This window comes from Gossypium arboreum, chromosome 8 (genome assembly GCF_025698485.1).
Source record: "Gossypium arboreum isolate Shixiya-1 chromosome 8, ASM2569848v2, whole genome shotgun sequence".
Classification (NCBI taxonomy): Eukaryota; Viridiplantae; Streptophyta; class Magnoliopsida; order Malvales; family Malvaceae; genus Gossypium; species Gossypium arboreum.
The window spans coordinates 48,311,788-48,335,209 of record NC_069077.1 but is presented as its reverse complement, the minus strand read 5'-3'; positions in this window follow the sequence as shown (position 1 = coordinate 48,335,209).

Here is a 23,422-nt window from a genome sequence, read left to right as displayed (position 1 = left end):
GACCCGAAGGCAATCGTGCGAGTCGCTATATCCGGTTAAATCCCGAAAGTATGTGATTCGGAAGTGAGCAATCTTGCTGTGAAAATTTCAGCTTATACACTTGTGAAAATTCCAGCAATGAGGTATGTTTGTATGTGCTTGTACTAATTGAATTCTTACAAGTAAGTATGCGCTAAGTTGATAAACGAGCTACCGGCCTTGGGCTAAGTTGTTCTTTTGTGTATGAACATAAGGGTCGGTGATGTGAAATAAGTATGAGTATGGGAATGTGAATTAGTAAAGTGGTTTAATTAGCCATGTGAATAAAATACCTTAGTCAAAGCTGATTTCATTGCTTGAGACTTACTAAGCATTAAAATGCTTACCCGTTGCTTTGGCTCTCTGTTTTATAGGTTTCGCTCGTTAGCTATCGGATTCGGGATCAAAGAAGTCAAGTCATCCACACTATCGAAGCCCCATTTTGGTACAAATTTTGGTTGAACTTTGAAATGGCATGTATAGGACCATCCTTTGTTGAAGGTCATGTACCTTCCGGTTTGTGTAAACTTGGATAGCCATGCGAAAATGGCTTATATACGTTTTTAGCATAGAACTATAATCGTTTGTATGTTGACCCTTATGAGGTATGGAATTATTTTGAAACGATTAGCCATTGGAATGGTTAATCATGATCACGCTTTGTGCTATGTATGTAAGAAGGGCCAATTGAATCATGGAAAGTATGAAATAGGTAAAGCCTACTTAAGGCAGATGCTGACAGCAGCAGTGACGTGGATGTGAAAAATCACTAAAAATAGTAGGAATGGTATTAAATAGCAAATAAATTATGTAAGTGTACCTTGATGAATCTACTTTCATATGGAAGAAACGAAATGGTCATATGAGTTATAAGTTAACAGATTTTAAAGTTCTTGTGAAATAGGGCCAGAACGGTTTCTGGATCCCTGTTCCAACTTTGGAAAATCATTGTAAATTAACCAGAGATAATTAGGAGTCATTCCATATATGTGTAGATTCCTCTCTGAGTCTAGTTTCTATAGAAACAAACGGCATTAGTATTGAAGCCCTGTACAGGAGATATCCAATTCGTAACGCACAAAGGTCAGTGTAGTCGATCCCTACAACAGGCGAGACTTTAACTAATAAACTGTACTAATTGGCTCGACCAAAATTCTAGAAAAAATATGTAGATGGACATATGAGTCTAGTTTCAGGAAAAATTTACGGAACTGATTTTCGAGTTGTAAAACTCAAGTTATGAATTTTAGAGCGACTAGTACTCAGATTGGCAGCTTGTCTGAAAATTGTCAATAAGTGGGTTGAAGTTCTGTTAACACCTCGCGTTCGACTCGTGACGGTCTCGGGTTCGGGTGTTACAATTTTATTGGTATCAGAGCTACGGTTTAGTCGATTCTAGGACTACCGTAATGCGTTTGGGTCTAGCTATACATGCCATTTTATGTGATTATATGATAGTGTGGTGATTTGACGTTTGAACTTGTGTTTATTTATAGTAATGGATCCCGATCCCAACCGAGCGATAGCTGATGATGTGGAGAGTGTGGCGCTGCTCCGACAAGGGACAGCGCCAAGGACTCTCAACCTGTTGCTAGCAATCCGAATGACGAGGCTAGACAAGCCTTTTATAGCGTGATGAATGATTGGTTCAACCAATACATTCGAACTAATACTACTGTTCCACAACCTCCATTCCCAACAAACACACCCCAAGACCTACAATGCCTCCGTAATTGACCAAATAAGGTCGAATAAGCCCCAGTTGATAGAATCCGAAAACATGGGGCTACTGAATTTAAAGCTACGGATAGTGATGATGCCGAGCAAGTCAATTTTGGTTGGACAACACGATCCGGGTACTCGATGAGCTATCTTGTACACCCGATGAATGCCTAAAGTGTACCATCTCCTTGCTACGTGATTCTGCCTACTATTGGTGGAGTACTCTGACTTCTGTTGTGCCCCGCGAACAAGTAACTTGGGAGTTCTTCCAAACCGAGTTTCGGAAAAAGTATATCAGTCAGAGATTTATGGACCAAAAACGAAAGGAATTTCTCGAACTTAAACAAGGTTCCATGTCGGTTACCGACTATGAACGAAAATTCGTGAGGCTTAGCCGATACGCGCGAGAATGCATTTCTTCAGAAGCTGTGATGTGTAAACGCTTCGAAGATGGACTGAATGATGAGATAAAGCTGTATGTTGGCATTTTGGAAATCCGAGAGTTTGTGACTCTCGTCGAGCGAGCGTGCAAAGCCGAGGAGTTTAGTATGGAGAAAAGGAAAGCGGAAGCGGGAGCAAGGGAGTTTCGTAAGAGGTATTCGGGGAAGCCCTTCCAACAGTCATCAAAGAAACTTAGAGATGGCTTAGGCCGATCTAGAGACACTTCGGGCTTTTCTAGACGAGATCGCGATCGACCCCTGTGACTACACGAATCACTTGATCGCCAGATGAGGGGAATGATCGACGAGAGAGGACGGAGTGCCGATGTTGTGGCAAATGGCATTTTGGAAGTCAGAGATTCCGTGACCGCTCTGTTACAAGGGTGGATCGGTTGACCACTTCATTAAAGATTGCCCGAGGTTGTCTCGAATGTAATGTAGATCGGAGTGGGAAACCGGTACTACCACCGCCGAGGTAGACCATCCGGAAATACGGGCAAGGCTAGTGGTGGTCGAGAGGATCTAGAGATCTTGCGACCAGATCCGAGGCTCGCGCCCAGCTAGGACTTATGCTATCTGCGCACGCGAGGATGCCTCCTCGCCAGACGTTATTACGGGTACTTTCACTCTCTTTGATACTAATGTGATTGCTTTGATTGACCCTGGTTCTACTCATTCTTATATATGCGAAACCTTAGCATCCAAGAAGACTTTACCTATTGAGTCTCTTCGAGTTCGTAATTCGGTGTCAAATCCTTTGGGTCGTTATGTGCTGGTCGACAAAGTGTGTAAGAAATGCCCCTAGTAATTCGAGGTACTGCTTTCCGTGGACTTGATGCTTTTGCCGTTCGATGAATTTGATGTTATTCTTGGGTTGGATTGGTTGACCGTGCATGATGCGGTTGTGAATTGCAAAAGCAAGACTATTGATTTGAGATGCGCAAACAACGAGATGATCCGAGTTGAGTCTACGAACTTGAAGGGTTGCCACCGTAATATCATCAATGTTGGCCCGAAATATGTAAGAAAAGGTGTGAAGCATACCTTGCGTATATACTTGATGATAAGGAGTTAGGAATAGAACCCAAATCTGTGCTTGGTGGTTTGTGAATACCGGATGTTTTTCCCAAGAATTGCCGGGTTTGCCACTGTTCGGAGATAGAGTTTGGCATTGAGCTTGTACCGGGACCACACCGATTTCGATAGCTCCATATCGTATGGCACCAACGGAATTAAAGGAGTTGAAAGCTCGGTTGCAAGAGTTGATGGATAGAGGTTTTGCTCGCCGAGTTTTTCACCTTGGGTGCACCGGTGTTGTTTGTGAAAAGAAGGACGGAACCATGAGGTTGTGCATCGACTATCGTCGACTTAATAAAGTGACAATAAAGAACAAGTATCCGTTACCACGTATCGATGATTTGTTCGATCAATCTGAAGAGCCTCGGTGTTCTCAAAAATAGATTTGAGATCGGGCTATTATCGCCATCGCGAATCCGAGATTCGGACATACCCAAAACCGCCTTCGAGCGAGATATGGTCACTACGAGTTCTTAGTGATGCCGTTTGGGCTCACTAATGCCCTCGCGGTATTTATGGATTTGATGAATCGGATCTTGGATCATATTTGGATCGGTTCGTAGTTGTGTTCATCGACGACATCTTGGTCTATTCAAGAGATGAGACCGAACATGCGAGCACCGAGATTAGTGTTGCAAATTTTACGGGATAAGCGGTTATATGCTAAGTTTAGCAAGTGTGAGTTCGGTTAAGAGAGGTTAGCTTCTTGGGTCACGTGGTATCAGATCGGGTATTCGAGTCGACCCAAGCAAAACTTCACCATACTCAACTGAAACCTCCAAGAAATATTACTTGAGGTTCGAGCTTTTTGGGACTTGCTTACACTACCGACGGTTTGTAAAAGGATTCTCGATGATAGCCACACCCATGACGTAAACCGCTTGTAAAGATGTCAAGTTTGAATGGACGGAAAAGTGTCGAAAAGTTTTGACCAATTGAAAACTCATTTGACGGAAGCTCCAAGACTAGTACAAATTTTAATCGGCAAAGAGTTTGTCATCTATAGTGACGCCTCCCTACTTGGGTTAGGTTGCGATTGATGCAAGAAGGTCGAGTTGTGGCCTATCGTCGAGACAATTAAAGCCACATGAGAAAAATTATCCGACCCATGATCTCGAATTGGTCGCCATCGTATTCGCCTTAAAGATATGGCGACATTACTTGTTTGGTGAGAAGTGCCATGTGTATTCGGATCACAAAAGTCTCAAATATTTGATGACTCAAAGAGACTTAAATCTGCGACAAAGACGTTGGCTCGAGTTGTTAAAGGATTATGAGCTGGTCATTGACTATCACCCGGAAAGGCTAATGTGGTTGCGGATGCCTTAAGCGAAATCACTTTTTTGCTTTACGACGATGAATGTACACTTGTCCATCCTACCCGACAATGTGTTAGTAGCCAATTAAAGGCCAAACCATTGTTGACTCATCAAATTCGTGAAGCTCGAAAAATTGATGAGGAGTTGCGTGCAAAACGGGCCGAGTGTGTTCGAACAAGGAATCGGAGTTTCAAATTGATAATGACGATTGTTTGAGGTTCGAGAAGTCGTTTGTGTGTTCCAAAGAATTGAACTTATTTCGATAATTCGAACGAAGCTCATTGTAGCCGAATGGCAATCCACCCGGAGTACGAAGATGTACAATGAGTTGAAACGTCGGTTTTGGTGGCATGGTATGAAACGAGACATCTCCGACTTTGTTGCAAGATGTTTAATATGTCAACAAGTGAAAGCGGAGCATCAAGTGCCTTCGAGGTTACTTCACCGATCACGATACCCGAGTGGAAATGGGATCGAGTCACAATGGACTTTGTGTCCGGACCGCCGTTGTCAACAAGTAAGAAGGATGCAATTTGGGTTATTATTGATAGATCGACTAAGTCGGCTCACTTTATCCACGTATGTATGGATTTTTCATTGGATAAACTAGCTGAATTGTACGCTTTCTCAGATTGTGAGATTACACGGGTACCGATTTACATTGTGTTTGGATAGAGATCCGAGGTTCACCTCGCGATTTTGGAAGAAATTACAAGAAGCATTGGGCACCAAGTTGCATTTCAAAGACCGCCTTTCACCCCCAAACCGATGGTCAATCCGAGCGTATAATTCGAGATACTTGAGGATATGTTGAGATGTTGCATCCTCGAGTTCGGTGGTTCGTGGGAACGGTACCTACCTTTGATTGAATTCGCCACAACAATAGTTTTCAATCAAGTATTAAGATGGCGCTTACGAGGCTTTGTACGGGCGTAAATGCCGTACACCATTGTTTTGGACCGAGCTCGGTGAGAACAAAATTTTGGAGTGGATTTGATTAAAGATGCTGAATGAAAGTAAAAGTAATCCTGAAAATCAAGATAGCCTCCGATCGTCGAAAATCGTATGCGGATTTGAAACGAAAGGACATTGAGTATCGTGGGAGATAAAGTGTTTCTTAAAGTTTCGCAGTGGAAAAGATACTCAGATTCGGTAGTAAGGGCAAGTTGAGCCGAGATTCATTGGGCCGCATCTGAAATCTCCGAACGAGTTGGCCCGATTATGTATCGTTTGATCTTACCCCGAACTTGGAAAGATTCACAACGTCTTCCATGTTTCAATGCTTCGACGCTATAGATCTGATCCGTCGCACGTAATTAGTCCATCGAGGTTGAAATTCAAGCCGATATGAGTTATGAAGAAGAACCGATTCGTATCCTAGCTCGTGAAATGAAAGAGTTGCGAAACAAAAGGGTTCCGCTAGTGAAAGTGTTATGGCTCAAACACGGGATAGAAGAAGCTACTTGGGAACCCGAGAACTCTATGAAAGAGCAATATCCAAACCTATTTACGGTAAGATTTTCGGGACGAAAATTTCTAAAGTGGGGAGAGTTGTAACACCTTAAAACGACCCTAGTCGAAATGTGGTTTCGGGACCACAAAACCAAGGCATAAAAATAATTTAATATTTATTTTATTGCCTATAATGTGTGTTAACTCATGTGTGATATTTTTATGCTTTGATTTAGAATTATAGATGTGAATTTCACTAGAAAGGACCTAGTAATAAACTTTGAAAGTATGAGGGAAATGTGTGATGACTAATTAAAGGATGCATGCAAAACAATGGACTTGCATGTCAAATTTCCCCCATAGCTAGTGGCCGCCATGACAAGGATTTATGGGCAAAAATCATGTCATGAAACATGTTTGGTAAATGGGTTATGATGGAAAGAATAAAATAAGGGTTATGGAATAAACAATTAATGTTAGTAGATGAGAAACAAAAAAAAAGTGTCCATCTTCCTCCATAGCTTGGCCGAATGTCCTAAAGGAAGAAAGAAAAATTTTGTTCATCTCTTTTCACTCTCTTGTTGGCCGAAAATACTAAGGTTAAGGAAGGAGTTTTGCTTCATACTTGGTTTGGAAGAGGATTAGGAAGAGGTTGGCTAAACTTGCATCAAGATTAAGGTATGTTTGAGGTTCATGCATGTTTTTAGTTGCTAGCTTAATGTTCTTGTTAGCCCATGGTTCAAATCCTTGTTATGTCATGGGAATGAAATTCGCCAAAGTGAATGTGGTGTTAATGCCATTGCATGTTAAATAACAAGCTTGAAAGTGATACATGTGATGGAGGATTGAAGATTCTTAGATTTTCTTTTAGCATTTTTTTGAATGAGATACTAAGTTCTTTGTTTCACCATGACCAAATTGAAATGGTGTGGTGTTGTGGTATTCGCCATGATATATCCATAAGTATAATTCATGCATGTTGCATGGTAAGTAAGATTTAAGCTTTGGAAATGTGTATATATTTGGATATAAGCCACTTGAGAATTGGCCCTTGCACCTACATGAATATATGTTTGCACATGATGGATTAGTATGACATATATACTAATTCAAAGTGTATATTTGCTTGTGATGATGTGTTGATTATGAAGTAAATAAGAGATGTGCAATGAATTACGATATGTAATGTGTTAGTAGTAAAATGTATGCTGTTTTTTTTGTGTGGTATTAAGTGTATATTCGCCACATGAGGGGTAATTAGTGTGCATGCATTCGGTTTGAGGCAAGCATATTGATGCCTATTCTTGGCTTAGAAAATTCGCTAAGAGGAATATTAACTAATGTGTTGAGTTCGATTTATGATTTCGTACATATACAACTTTGATGCCTAATGTATATAAGGGCCAAGTACTTTGAACTTCACGTTGATGTTTGAATGTATTGAATTGCTTGTTGTGATGTAAAATGTGCATGACCATTGTGTATTTGAGCTAAAGGATGGCCATATGACCATTTACACTCCTTGTCATATTCGCCATAAGCTATCATGATGAGATTTTAATAAGTTAAATTTGTGTAAATTAGCTCAAGAGCAAAGGGAGCTAAATCCGATAAAGGGAAGGAAAAGTAGTTGAATAGCCGTCGAAATCGCTCGACAACATCCAAGGTAAGTCTTCGAGTGATGACCCTACTTGAATTATATCAAAATTATGCTCCTTGTTTGTGTGGCCATTGAGCCAAATAGTAAAGGTTGATAGATATTTTGTGTTAGAGCTTTAGTAACGAAAATGAACTATGGACGTGTCTTGAATATTGATATATATGTAAGTGAACATTGGAAATATATCCGGCTAAGACCAAGGCATTCGTATGAGTTGATATATCCGGGCTAAGACCAAGGCATTCGTATGCGAAGTTGATATATCCGGGCTAAGACCAAGGCCTTTGTGCAAGTCACCAAATCCGGTTATGACCAAGGCAATCGTCTGAGTCGCTATATCCGGTTAAATCCCAAAGTATGTGATTCGAAGTGAGCAATCTTGCTGTGAAAATTTCAGCTTATACACTTGTGAAAATTCCAGCAATGAGGTATGTTTGTATGTGCTTGTACTAATTGAATTCTTACAAGTAAGTATGCGCTAAGTTGATAAACGAGCTACCGCCTTGGGCTAAGTTGTTCTTTTGTGTATGAACATAAGGGTCGGTGATGTGAAATAAGTATGAGTATGGGAATGTGAATTAGTAAAGTGGTTTAATTAGCCATGTGAATAAAATACCTTAGTCAAAGCTGATTTCATTGCTTGAGACTTACTAAGCATTAAAATGCTTACCCGTTGCTTTGGCTCTCTGTTTTATAGGTTTCGCTTCGTTAGCTATCGGATTCGGGATCAAAGAAGTCAAGTCATCCACACTATCGAAGCCCCATTTTGGTACAAATTTTGGTTGAACTTTGAAATGGCATGTATAGGACCATCCTTTGTTGAAGGTCATGTACCTTCCGGTTTGTGTAAACTTGGATAGCCATGCGAAAATGGCTTATATATCGCTTAGCATAGAACTATAATCGTTTGTATGTTGACCCTTATGAGGTATGGAATTATTTTGAAACGATTAGCCATTGGAATGGTTAATCATGATCACGCTTTGTGCTATGTATGTAAGAAGGGCCAATTGAATCATGGAAAGTATGAAATAGGTAAAGCCTACTTAAGGCAGATGCTGACAGCAGCAGTGACGTGGATGTGAAAAATCACTAAAAATAGTAGGAATGGTATTAAATAGCAAATAAATTATGTAAGTGTACCTTGATGAATCTACTTTCATATGGAAGAAACGAAATGGTCATATGAGTTATAAGTTAACAGATTTTAAAGTTCTTGTGAAATAGGGCCAGAACGGTTTCTGGATCCCCTGTTCCAACTTTGGAAAATCATTGTAAATTAACCAGAGATAATTAGGAGTCATTCCATATATGTGTAGATTCCTCTCTGAGTCTAGTTTCTATAGAAACAAACGGCATTAGTATTGAAGCCCTGTACAGGAGATATCCAATTCGTAACGCACAAAGGTCAGTGTAGTCGATCCCTACAACAGGCGAGACTTTAACTAATAAACTGTACTAATTGGCTCGACCAAAATTCTAGAAAAAATATGTAGATGGACATATGAGTCTAGTTTCAGGAAAAATTTACGGAACTGATTTTCGAGTTGTAAAACTCAAGTTATGAATTTTAGAGCGACTAGTACTCAGATTGGCAGCTTGTCTGAAAATTGTCAATAAGTGGGTTGAAGTCTGTTAACACCTCGCGTTCGACTCCGGCGACGGTCTCGGGTTCGGGGTGTTACACTTTATTCAGCTGACGATAGTCAATGCACATCCTCATGGTCCCGTCCTTCTTTTTCACAAACAATACTGGTGCACCCCAAGGTGAGAAACTTGGTCGAGCGAAACCTCTATCCGTCAACTCTTGCAACTGAGCTTTCAATTCTTTTAACTCGGTTGGTGCCATACGATACGGAGCTATCGAAATTGGCGTAGTTCCAGGTACAAGCTTAATACCAAACTCTACCTCCCGAACAGGTGGTAAACCTGGTAATTCTTCAAGAAAAACATCCGGGTATTCACAAACCACCGGCACAGATTCGGGTTTCTTTTCTAATTCTTTGTCATCAAGTACATACGCAAGGTATGCTTTGCACCCCTTTCTTACATATTTCTGGGCCAACATTGCTGATATTACAGCTGGCAACCCCTTTAAGTCCGTAGACTCAACTCGGATTATCTCGTTATTTGCGCACCTCAAATCAATAGTCTTGCTTTTGCAATTCACAACCGCATCATGCACGGTTAACCAATCCAAACCAAGAATAACATCAAATTCATCAAACGGCAAAAGCATCAAGTCCGCCGAAAAACAGGAATCTCGAATTACTAGGGGGCATTTCTTACACACTTTGTCGACAAGCACGTAACGACCCAAGGGATTTGACACCCAAATTACGAACTAGTAGACTCAATAGGTAAAGTCTTACTGGATGCTAAGGTTTCGCATATATAAGAATGAGTAGAACCAGGGTCAATCAAAGCAATCACATTAGTATCGAATAGAGTAAAAGTACCGGTAATAACATCTGGCGAGGAAGCATCCTCGCGTGCGCGTATAGCATAAGCCCTAGCAGGAGCACGAGCCTCAGATCTATTTGCAGCATCTCTAGATCCTCTCTGACCACCACTAGCATTTCTCGTGTTTCTAGATGGTCTACCTCGAGCAGTGGTAGCACTCGGTTTCCCACTCTGATTTACATTCTGTTCGCACAATCTCGGGCAATCTTTGATAAAGTGGTCAATGACCCGCATTTGTAGCAGAGCGGTCATGGAATCTACAACTTCCGAATGCCATTTGCCACAATACTGGCACTCCGTTCTATCTCGACGATCATTTCCCACACTGGCGACCGAAGTGACTCGTGCACTCGAAAGGGGTCAATCGCGATCTCGTCTAGAAAAGCCCGAAGTGTCTCTAGACCGCCTAAGCCATCTCTAAATTTCTTCGATGATCGTGGGAAGGGCTTTCCGAAGACCTCTTCTGAAACTCCCTTGCTCCCCCTCAGCTTTTCTTTTCTCCATCTTGAGGTCCTCGGCCTTGCAAGCTCGCTCAACAAGTACTACAAATTCTCGGTTTCCAAGATGCCAACATACAGACTTTATATCATCACTTAGTCCATCCTCAAACGTTTACACATTACGGCTTCGAGGAAATGCATTCTCGTCTGCATCTGCTAAGCCTCACAAATTTTCGTTCATAGTCGATGAATCGACATGGAACCTTGTTTGAGTTCAAGAAATTCCTTCCGCTTTTGGTCAATGAATCTCTGACTGATATACTTCTTTCGAAACTCGGTTTGGAAGAACTCCCAAGTTACTTGCTCTCTAGGCACAATAGAAGTCAACGTATTCCACCAATGGTAGGCAGAATCACGTAGCAAGGAGATAGTACACTTTAGGCACTCATCGGGTGTGCAAGATAGCTCATCGAGTACCCGAATAGTGTTGTCCAACCAAAATTCAGCTTGCTCGGCGTCATCACTATCCGTAGCCTTAAATTCAGTAGCCCTATGTTTTCGAATTCTGTCAACTGGGGGCTTATTTGACCTTATTTGGTCAGATACCGGAGGTATGGTAGGTGCAGGGGTTGTGTTTGTCGGGAATGGAGGTTGTGGAACAGCCGTATTAGTTCGAATGTATTGGTTGAACCAATCATTCATCACGCTATAAAAAGCTTGTCTAGCTTCATCATTCGGATTACTAGCATTAGGTTGAGAGTCCGCCGGCACTGTCCCTTGTGCGGGAGCAGGCGCTACACTCTCAAGATCATCAGCTACCCGTCGGTCGGGATCGGGATCCATTACTATAAATAAACACATTTCAATTGTCAGAAATCACCACACTATCAAATAAATCACATAATGGCATGTATAGCTAGACCTAACGTATTACGGTAGTCCTAGAATCGACTAAACCGTAGCTCTGATACCAATAAAACTGTAACACCCCGTACCCGAGACCGCTGCCGGAGTCGGACACGAGGGTTTAACGGGCTTAAACCACTCATTTTCACAGTCCATTTAAAAAAATTTCCAGGCAGTTGGCTAACTGCGTCACTGTCACCTTAAAAATCATATCATGAGTTCCAAAACTCGAAAATCAGTTTCGTAATTTTTCCCTGAAACTAGACTCATATGTCCATCTCCAGATTTTTTTCTAAAATTTTTGGACGGGCCAATTAGTACAGTTTATTAGTTAAAGTCTCCCATGTTACAGGGTACGACTACACTGACCTTCATGCATTACGACCTGGATATCTCCCTGTACAGGGCTTCAATACTGATGCCGTTTGTTTCTATAGAAACTAGACTCAAAAAGGAATCTATAAATATATGGCATGACTTCTAAATGTCTCTGGTTAATTTATAATGAATTTCCAAAATCAGATCAAGGAATCCAGAAACCGTTCTGGCCCTGTCTCACGAAAACTTTAACATCTCATAATATACTGTTCATATTAATGTTTCGTTACTTTCCTATGAAAATAAATTCATCAAGGTTCGATTACATAATTTATTCACTATTTAATTCCATTCCTACTATTTTTAGTGATTTTTCACATCCACATCACTGCTGCTGCCAGCATCTATTTTTAAGGTAAACTTTACCTATTTCATGATCCTTCATGGATCAACTAGAGTTTGTCATACATATATCAAAAGTGATCATGAATAACCATTCCCATGGCTAACCGTTGCCAACATTTCCTTACCTCTCGACGGACATCATACAAAACGATTATAATGCTATGATCAAAGTATATTTAAGCCATTTTCGCATGGCTATCCAAATTTACACAATACCAAAGGGTTCATGACCAACAACAAAAGGGTGGTCCTATACATGCCATTTCAAAGTTCAACCAAAAGTATACCAAAAGGAGCTTTGATAGTGTGGGCGACTTCGACTTCAAAATCCCGAGTCCGATAGCTGAAGAACCAAAATCTATAAAACAGTGAATCAAAGAAACGGAGTAAGCATTAAATGCTTAGTAAGTTTTGAGCAAAGAATTTAGACACAACCAAAGTATAGCATTCATGTAGCTAAACAGATAATTTCATATGCACAAGTTTTCAATATCATACTTACTTCACATTACCAACCCTTATATTCATACACAAAGATCAACTTAGCCAAAGGCGGTAGCTTATTTATCAACCGAAATAATACTTATTTGTAAGGGCTCAACTAATTCAAAGCGCATACTGAAACATACCTCAATGTTGGGATGTTACAAGCGTATTAACTGAAACTTTTACAGCAAGATCGTTCATTCCCGAATCACGTACCTTCAAATTTAACCGGATATAGCTACTGTTCAAATGCCTTCGGACAAAGCCCGTTTATAGTAACTCATACAAATGCCTTCGGACTTAACCCGAATTTAGTAACTCGCACCAATGCCTTCGGCTTATCCGGAATTAGTAACTCGCACAAATGCCTTGGATCTTAGTCCGGATAGGTCACTTAGCACAAAGCCTTCGGACTTAGCCCGACATCATTCAATAACCATGCACATTTAACAATAAATCATGACACATTCAGTATTTCATTTTCATTAGCAAAACTCAAACACAAGACACTTATCACACTTGCAATTTCGGCTCAATAGCCACACACAAAGAGCATGATTTTGATTTGCTTAAAACATGATCTAATCAAATCATAATTTAAGCTCTATTACTCAAGAACTTACCTCGGATGTTGTCGAACGATTTCGATGGCTATTCGACCACTTTTTCCTTCCCTTTATCGGATTTAGATCCCCTTTGCTCTTGAGCTTAATTAAACAAATAAATTGATTTAATCATTTGAGCATCGAAAAGAGGAACACAAGGCACTTAGCCCATATTTATACATTAGACATTAAAGTCACATACATGTGAAACCATGCATCAACTCAACATATTAACCCACACTCCCTTTTAGCCGATTGTCCTAACCAAGATAAAGGCATCAATATGCTTACCTCTAACCGAATGCATGGAACACTAATCTTCTCATGTGGCCGAGTATGCATGTATATGTTGAGGCTAATTATATGCTTAATACTTCCTACAAGTATGGTTACTTGTATTGATTATATCTCGTTTTGTTTCAAATTCAAAACTCGGCTAATACGCATTTATACACTAGTAATCAAATACTAACATTTTGCATTTCATCTTAATACCATTTCACATCTACTTTCTACCACGGCCGAATGCATCAAGACACCATTTACCCTTGCAAGGCATAAATTTCACCATCAAAACTAACAAGCTTATAATCCCATGACCGAAATCTCTAACATCACCAATTAAAATACTTCATGGGTTTGAGGTAAAACCAAGAAAGAAACTCATGTATATCGAGATATAAGTGCTAACATTGTTCATCTAGATTTAGCATGACACAACATCCATCACCCGTATATTTACCATAGCCGAAAACCTTACTCATTCCAAAAATTCAAATCTCAACTTGGTCACAAAAATAACTTGATATCTCACCAACACAACATCAACACCAAGCAAGAATGATGCATCCATGGCCGAGTGTCATTTCCATCACATAGCAAGATTTAGACCATGGGCTAGGTAGAACTCAAGCTAATAACTAAAACATGCATGCATCTCATGGAACATCATCAAACATACCTTAGCCTAGTTACATGTATGGTCAACCTCTTCAACCTTTCTTCTTCCTTCCTCCTTAAAATTTTCACCAAGGATGAACCAAAGGATGAACACTTTTTTTTTTTTTCTTCCTTCAACTCACAAAGAATGGGGGACAATCACACACATCCTTTCTTTTTTTTTTTTTGTTTCTCATCCTACTAACACTAATATTTTATTGCCCATGCTCTTTATATTATTAATCCTTACATAATGCACTACCCCAACATGTTTATGACATGTTTTTAACCATAACATCTTGTCCACCCATGCTCATGGCCGGCCACTACATATTAGGGGGGGAAAATTGACATGCAAGTCCCCCCTTTTGATTACATGCACTATTAGGTCCTCGTAGATTAGCCTATCACATTTCAAAAATGTCACCCATAAGTCCTTTTGACTAAATTCACATGCAATTTACTAAATCGAAGCCTAAAACTTTCACACATTCATAATCACATATTTTAGACAATAAATATCACATTCAAATAATTTGGTGACTCGGTTTAGCGGTCCTGAAACCGCTTTCCGACTAGGGTCACTTTAGGGCTGTCACATACAACTTACCTCGGTATTCAAAATATGGCGACTATTTCGGCTTAGTCCGTTAACTTTGCTTTTCCCCGTTCTAGGCCCGGATTTTGTAATTCTTGATTTGCAAGTGTAGAAAGTGGCTAAAATTTTTGAAGCTCAAAAACCCCTACAATGGCTGAATTTTTGATGGAGAAGGAGATAGGGAAAAAGAGGATATCTTTTCTTTTTATTTTTTTTTTATTTTAGTTAATTTAGTCACCAAACCCACCAAATTTTGACTTTTTGACCATCTTTGTCTTCTATGGTTGGCCATGCCTCTTTAAAGGGTCTAATTTCCCTTTAAAGACCCCCAATTTAGGTTCTCTAGCTATTTGACACCTTTAGCTATCAAAATAGGACTTTAGCACTTTATGCAATTTAGTCTTTTTTGCAATTAAGCTCAGAAACGCTAAAATTAAATCACCAAAATTTTCATGCACCTTTATAAATATTCCATAACACATAAAATTAATATAAAAAATAATTTCTCCAACCTCAGATTAGTGGTCCCAAAACCACTGTTCCAACTAGGCACAAAATCAGGTTGTTACATTTACCCTTATCTCCGAAAAAGAAAAATGCGATCTGGGTTGTTGACAGATTGACGAAATCAGCTCATTTTATTCTGGTATGTACAGATTTCTTGCTTGATAAATTAGCTGAATTGTATATTTCCAAAATTGTGAGATTACATGGTGTTCCCTTATCTATTGTTTCAGATAGAGATCCAAGATTTACTTCTTAATTTTGGAAGAAATTGCAAGAAGCTTTGGGTTCAAAGCTACATTTCAGCATCGTGTTTCACCCGTAAACTGATGGTCAATCTAAATGAGTTATTCAGATACTTGAGGATATGTTGCGTTGTTGCATTATTGAGTTTGAATGTAGCTGGGTGAAATATTTACTGCTGATTGAATTTTCTTACAATAATAGCTTCCAATCTAGTATAAAGATTGCACCGTACGAAGCTTTATACAATTGTAAATGTAGAAACCATTGTACTAGACTGAGCTTAGCGAAAATAAGATTCACAAGGTTGATCTAATCAGAGAAACTGAAGAAAAAATAAAAGTAATTCATGACAGTTTGAAAGCGACTTTGGATCAACAAAAATCATACATAGACTTGAAACAAAAAGATATTAAGTTCCAGATTAGGGATAAAGTGTTTTTAAAAGTGTCGCTGTGGAAAAATATATTGCGGTTTAGTTGGAGAGGGAAATTGAGTCCGCGATTCATTAGACCGTATAAGATTACTGAGAGAGTTGGGCCAGTGGCATCTCGACTATCTTTACCATCTGAGTTAGATAAAATACATAATGTGTTTCATGTGTCGATGCTTTGTCAATACCGATCCTACCCTTCACTTTTCATTTCCCCAACAGAGGTTGAAATTCAGTCTGATATGTCATACGTTGAAGAACTGATTCGAATTTTAGCTTGTGAGATCAAAAAGCTAAGAAATAAGAGAATTGCATTAGTAAAAGTATTATGGCATCGACACAGGGTTGCAAAAGCTACATGGGAACTCGAGGATGCTATGAGAAAACAATACCCGAACCTATTTACTGGTAAGATTTTGGGGGACAAAAACTCCCCAAGGGGGAAAGTTGTAACAGCCCGGTTTTAGTTAAATCGAAATAGTGGTTTCAAAACCACAAATCTGATGTTGAAAAATTATTTTCATATTATTTTTGGTGTTTACAGCATATTATTTGATATGTGTGAGAATTTCGTGAGCTAATTTTAGCGTTTAATTGCTCAATTTGAGAAAAATGACTAAATCGCGTAAAATGCAAAAGTTGCATTCTAATTGTTAAAGGTGTCAAATATTTTTGGCTTTTAAATATGAATGCCTTAAATGGTAATTAAACCATTTGAAACATTAATGGACTTATATGGATATATGATTAGGTGTTTTTAAATGTTTTATTAAAGGTTATTTAGGTAATTTGATTATTAATATGATAATAAATAAAAGAAACAAACTTTAATTGCTTTCAACTTCTTTAATTGCCAAAATTCAAGAGGAAAGAATACCATTTTAGGGTTTGAAGGGTTTGGTCATTGCTTAGCTCAATTGTAAGTTCATTTTTGTTCAATTTTTGATGATTTCTATGTTTTTGTAATCGTTGCAGCTCAATCTAGCTAGCCCGTACCTTAGATTTCAAAGCTGTTAAAGATTTTGAGAGTTTTCATTGTTGAACCTATGTGTTCTTTCATGTTTAATGTTGAAATATGAATTTTTGACTATAGATTTTTTATGTTTTGTAAAGTGATTTTTGATGAAAATGCATAATAGGGATTAAATTGTGAAATATGCAAATTGAGTGGTTAAAATGTGAAATAAATGAAAGTTTTGGGCTGCTAGGGCCTCTGAATAATTTGGCCAAGCTTGGGTTTAGTGAAATTATGTGAATTTTGTGCATTTGTGAATTAGGGACTAAATTGATTAAATGTGAAAGTGTAGGGGCTAATGTGCAAATAGGCCCAAATATATGTCTTGGACTAAATTGATTGAATGGTTGATTCAATAAGTTAATTTTGAATATATTTAGATCAAGAAAAGAGGAATCCAGAATTAGATCGGGGGAAAAGTAAGGTTATCGAATATTCGATCCGATCTGTCAATTCTGAATACTAGGTAAGTTCGTATATGGTGATTTCATTATAAAAGTATGTTAAAAGCTTTGATATTCCATAAACTATGATTATGAGATTATGGATAATGTTCAAATTGTGAAAACGACTCTACGAATGCAGTCGATGATAGAAGCGAAAAGTGTGAAATATTGATTGAAGTTTAGGAACAGATTTGGATACTAGTGTCATATTGTTAGATGATAAGTTGAGTTGGCTATAGGCCATAACATTAGCACTTCGGGTCTGAGTTATACCAATTTGGCTTCGGGCCATGATAATTGTTCTTAAGATAAGTTACCTTGATTTGGCTACAGGCCATGGTATAGGTACTTATCATATGAGACTAATGAGTATCCAATTTCTAGTCTGAATGGTTCAACGAGTAAACAAATGATGTGGTTGAGAAAGAGGTTAGTACGAGGCGATACAGGTATATACAAAACCTATTCGAGTATTAAATAGAGAATGTTCAATGAGATGGTATTTAATCATGTTTTAAGACATGAGAAAAGTTTGTAGTTAATGTGAAATTGGTTGATTTACATTTATTCGATAAATTAAGTTATATACATATGAGCTTACTAAGCTATGAAGCATACTTTGTGTTATTTTTCTATGTTTTATAGTGAATCAAGGTTAGCTCAAATCCAGAAGTCGTCGGGAATATCATCACACTATCAGACATCTATTTGGTACTTGTGAGTTGTGTATATATGAAATATGGCAAGTATAGGCTAGATGTGGTATTTTGGTTGTGATTATAGCCATGAGAGTTGGCTTGTAAATGATGTTAATGTTGATGTGTGTTTGACTAATAGAAAATGACTTCTAAATGTATATATGTTTTGGTTTATATATATAGCCATGAGTGATGGCTTATTTTGGCATGTTTGGTATGAGTATGGTTAATTGAATTGTGGAGTTTAAATTCTTGAGAAATGCTTTGATGAAGTATGATTTTAGAATTTGAGTTGATATGTATTTGATTAGGTAAATGGAATTGAATTGAGTATTGAATTTGGTTGAAATGGATATTATATGAATTGTGCTTTTGGTTGATGATTTTGGCTGCCTAATTGAATGATGAAATGGTACCATTTTGGTTGTTTAGGTGAGCATGAGTTGGGGTGGAAAATTGGCCTTGCAAATAGCCTATTTTTCTCCACATGGGCAGAGACATGGGCGTGTGTCTCGACTATGAGTGACAAATGGTCTGTAACACCACAAACCCAGCCTAGACGCTACGGCCGAATCTGGTGTGTTGCATCAAAGCGTCGTTCAAAAATTGAGTTGTCGGTAAAAGTTTATTTCTAAAAGTAAAACCTTTTGTACGGGGTTAGCAAATGTCACATACGTTTGCTCAAAATATTTGCATTTGGGATATTAGTTCAACTTAAATCGTGTAAGATCTTTTGAAAACTTTGTTGTTTAAAGCTCGTGTTCTTTAGAAAATCGTGAATAGTTTGAAAACTCGAGTTTTCCTCGACTAGCAGCTTAATTTAAGAAATCAAAAGCCCATTAAAAGTTTAAAACTCCCAAATGGCCTTATTACATAACTAAAACCCAAATATAAAAGCTTCAATAAATATAGTTATTAACAACCAATCTACGAATGTGTGGCCACCATTGAGTCCCTCACGGCTCCAAATCGTCTAAGGCTGAGAATTACCTGCACAATTAAAAGAAGGGTGAGTTTATGAAAACTAAGTGTGTAATCCCCTATCAGTCAATAGTAATAGTGCATACAGTAATGGTCTGGGCTTGAACCCTATTCATTAACAGTACAGTTTGGGCCTAAGACCTATGCAGTAACAGTGTGGGCCTATGCCCAAAACAGTATAATCACAATACCGGTATGCAACCCAACCCAATCCATCCTGCTCACCACCAGTACCAACCAACTCACCATGTGGGGATTAAATCGACCCACTCAGCCAACTCACCAATATCGCAGTGTAGCTATGAATAGTAACACAGCAAAGTTGCTAATAGTAACGCAGCAAAGCTACTAATAGTGGTAAACGTGGCGTAGCCACTAATATCAGAATACGTGGCAAAGCCACTAGAACAGTACTTCCTCCAAATCAGAATCCCAACCCCAATGTAGTATGTCATGTCATAATATTTTGTGTATGCAAGGTTTCATACTCAGATACGGTCATGCATATATCATACACTCATCAATTAACCTACCAATAAGGTATAACAGTCATTTCCACCCATTACGGGTAGAATAGTAATTTTAACCCCTCAGTGGTATTTTGGTCATTTTACCCTCTAGGGTCTCGGTACAGATAATCGACCTCTTGGAAGGTCCACAGCACCTCGAGCGACTTAAGTAACCTAAATAGACCTAACGGTGTAAATGAGCCTAAGACCCATTATTTGGCCCAAGTGGGCCCACACGCTCATGTGGCCCACTTAGCCTAAATTTTGCTACGGCTATGTGACCTACATAGCCCAGTCCAAAATTTATCACTTACTGTGGATTTAATCTGTGTAGGGCCCACGAGCCTGTTGTGCCTTCCCTGCCCATTTTGGCCCAACGAAGCCCTTAATGGCCTATGCCATGCACATGACATGACAAGTCCAACTACTTCCTACCTATAAGTTAGATTTACATAAGTGGGCCCAAGGGGCCCATTGGCCCCATTTGGCCCATCGAGGCCCAGTACACGAGAACGCTCGTAGCGACCTCTACAGTCTATCACCCATGGTTTTGGGGCTCGGTTTACCCCACGAGCGGTCGCATGCTTGTGAGGCATCAAATGCCGAAGTTTTAGCTTTTCGGCTTTTGTCCATTTCCAGCAAAGAAGGGCTTGAATACATACCTGTTTATGAGAACACGCCGAAGTCCACGATCACCATCTTTGGCACATCCTGCACTGAGTCTTAATCACTTCCCCCCTCACCAACTCATCTGGTTCGCTCTATTTAAAGCCAGCTTCTCACCAATGCTCATGTTAGCTTCCCGATGTGGGAATACTTTCAACCATTAGGAAAATTCCTTATTTTTCTTTTTTTATGACCACTTCAACCACAGAGTTCCAGTCCAACTCCACCTCCTATACAGCTAAAACAGCAAATAAATACTCCATTGCGCATCCCAGGACTTGAACCTCAGACCTCACAGTTACACAACACGCCACCTTGCCACTCCAACACAGGCTCTTTCTGTGTCACAAAATATCCTCAATTAATTATAAGGTGTATAGGCCAAAGTACTAGTTCCTTTAAAAGAAAAACCAAAATAAATTGCAAGAGCCAAGACTTGAACCCAGGCTCCCTTGTAACCTTAATGACGCCACAACCACTAGACCACATGCTTCCTTGTGTCATTTACTTAACAGAATAATTTAAAAGGCCATCATCCTAGCATCCAGGGTTTTATTCACTTAAAACCAAAATTTTTGCTAAAGCCCAGGTTTGAACCCAAGATTTCTCAGACACTTCACAGAGCACTTAACCACTAAAGCAGATACACAGCTGTTTCATTTCCTTGCACAATTAACTACTTATATACAACCTCCCTAAGGACCCATACTCAAGGCCCAATACTTTTAGGCCCAAATTCTGGGTGTTACAAGGCCATGTTATATGGCTGTGTGTTCCCTGGTGTTGTTATTAAAATGACGTCAGTATGCCCACACGGTCTCACAAGCGAGTGTGTGACTGGCCGTGTGGTACAAGTCAGTATACCCCCTAATTGGCACACGGCCTAGCACACGGGCGTGTGACATGGCCATGTTGCATAAGTCAGTATACCCTCCAATTTTCACATGGTCTAGCACACAGACGTGTCCTCGATCGTGTGATACAAGTCATATGTATGCCTGTTTCCACACAACATAAGACACGGGCATGTCTGGAGCCGTGTGAGGCGCACGGTCATTCACACGGGCATGTGACCCCTGTATGGTTGAAATTTTACTAAGTTTCCAAAATTTTTGTATGATATTGGCTTAGTCCCGAGCCACTTCTAAAGCATGTTTAAGGCCTTGTAGGTCCTTATAAGGGACAACGTGATTATGTTGAATGATTTATAAGAATGAATGCTTTATGGTTGATAAATGTATGCTATACGTTGTGTATTGATTGGTAATACCTCGTAACCCTACTCCAGTGACGGATACGGGTTTGGGGCGTTACTCACTACCCACGCAAGGCTACGTACATTTGTGCTGCCTTTATTAAACCAAGCCGCACACCACTTCTCCCTTGTGTGTCATTACTGCCCTTGCCTCTAATTTCACACCCTTGTCACTTGTGCACCCTAATTCCATCTTATTTCACCGCGAATCAATCTCCTTAACAACCATCCCTGTAATATCCCGAATTAGGGCCTAATAAGAATAGTGGTTTCGTGACCACAAATTTGAGATATAAATAATTATTTTATAATTATTTTGATGTTTATGATATGATTGCATGATTGTGTGAAAAGTTCGTGATGAAATCCTATGCCTAAAGTGCTAAATTGAAATTAGGGAATAATCGAATAATTTGCAAAACTTGCATTCTAGGAGTTTTTAGTATGAAATTGTTTTGGAATATTAATGAGGAGGTCTTAAATAGAAATTTGACCAATTTCTAAGTCTATGGACAAAAATTGGACATTGATAGAATTTTTTGAAAGTTTAGTAGTAAGGGCATTTTGGTCATTTAGTTATTAAAATGAATTAAAAACAAAATTAAAAGCCAATTTTTGTCCATCTTCTTCATTAGGCCGAAATTTCAAGGGTTCTCCATAGTCAAGGTTTGTTTCAAGCTTCCAAGCTCCATAGTAAGTGATTCCAAGCCCCGTTTTTAATGTTCTTTACGTTTTTGGAATCCCGGTAGCTTAATTAAGCTTATGCTGGTAATAATTCAACCTAGGGTTCATATTTGGAAAAATACCCATAGGTGAAACTTGTGTATTTTGGTGTTTTATGATAGAATATGAGGTTTTGAATTATGTTAGGCAACTTGTACTACTCGGTTTTAAGCAAAAACGAGTAAAAGGGCTTAATCGATAAAAATACCTAATAGTCATAAGTACATGTTAGAGTGTGAATTTGATGTTGACATAGAAGGGAAAAATGATCAGCATGTCATAAAACATAAGAATAAGGGATGAATTTTAATTCCCGAGCCTAGGGGCAAAAGTGTAATTATGCAAAAGTTTAGGGGCAAAAATATAATTTTTCCAAAGTTTGTATTAAATGTTGTTTTGATGAATGTATGTATTAAATAAGATTAATTTGGCATTATAGATCAAGAGAAACGAGATTCAAGTCGCGATCGAGGGAAAAACAAAGTTTACGAAGAATTGGCTCGATTGCTAATAATTTTGTACCGAGGTAAGTTCATGTGTAAATGTAGTAACATAATTGTCTTCTTAAGCAATTTAATGTTGTTTATATGATATGATGCTTATTATTATCATGAAATGTTATGTTTTGTGGTTATTGTTGAATAATATGTAATTATGTAAATTACTTGATAAGTATGAACTATCACCGAAGTATCGATTTCGATATTCCGTGGAAGACGGCAAAGATGTGTAATCGAGGAAAAAGCCTGTTTGAACCTTGGGAATAGATTAGAATACAAGTGACATGTCACTAGGATATTTGAGTTCCGAACTCGTTGAGGTGAGTCTGAGTTCGTGAGGTGTAACTAGGCATCCAAGCTTGTTGAGTTCAGTTCGAGTTCACTTATGGATGTGAACGCCTGAGCTCGTTGAGTTGAGTCCAAGTTCACCTATGGGTGGGTTACATAGTAGCTTGGCTACATAAGTTCCGCAGGCTATTGAGTTTGTCTAGCTGCGGGTATGGCTCTTATGTTCTTGAGATCCGCGTATTCGAATTATATTTTGATGTGCTCAACGGATGAATCTTAAGTGAATAAGAAGAAGGCCTAAAACGAAGGTTTG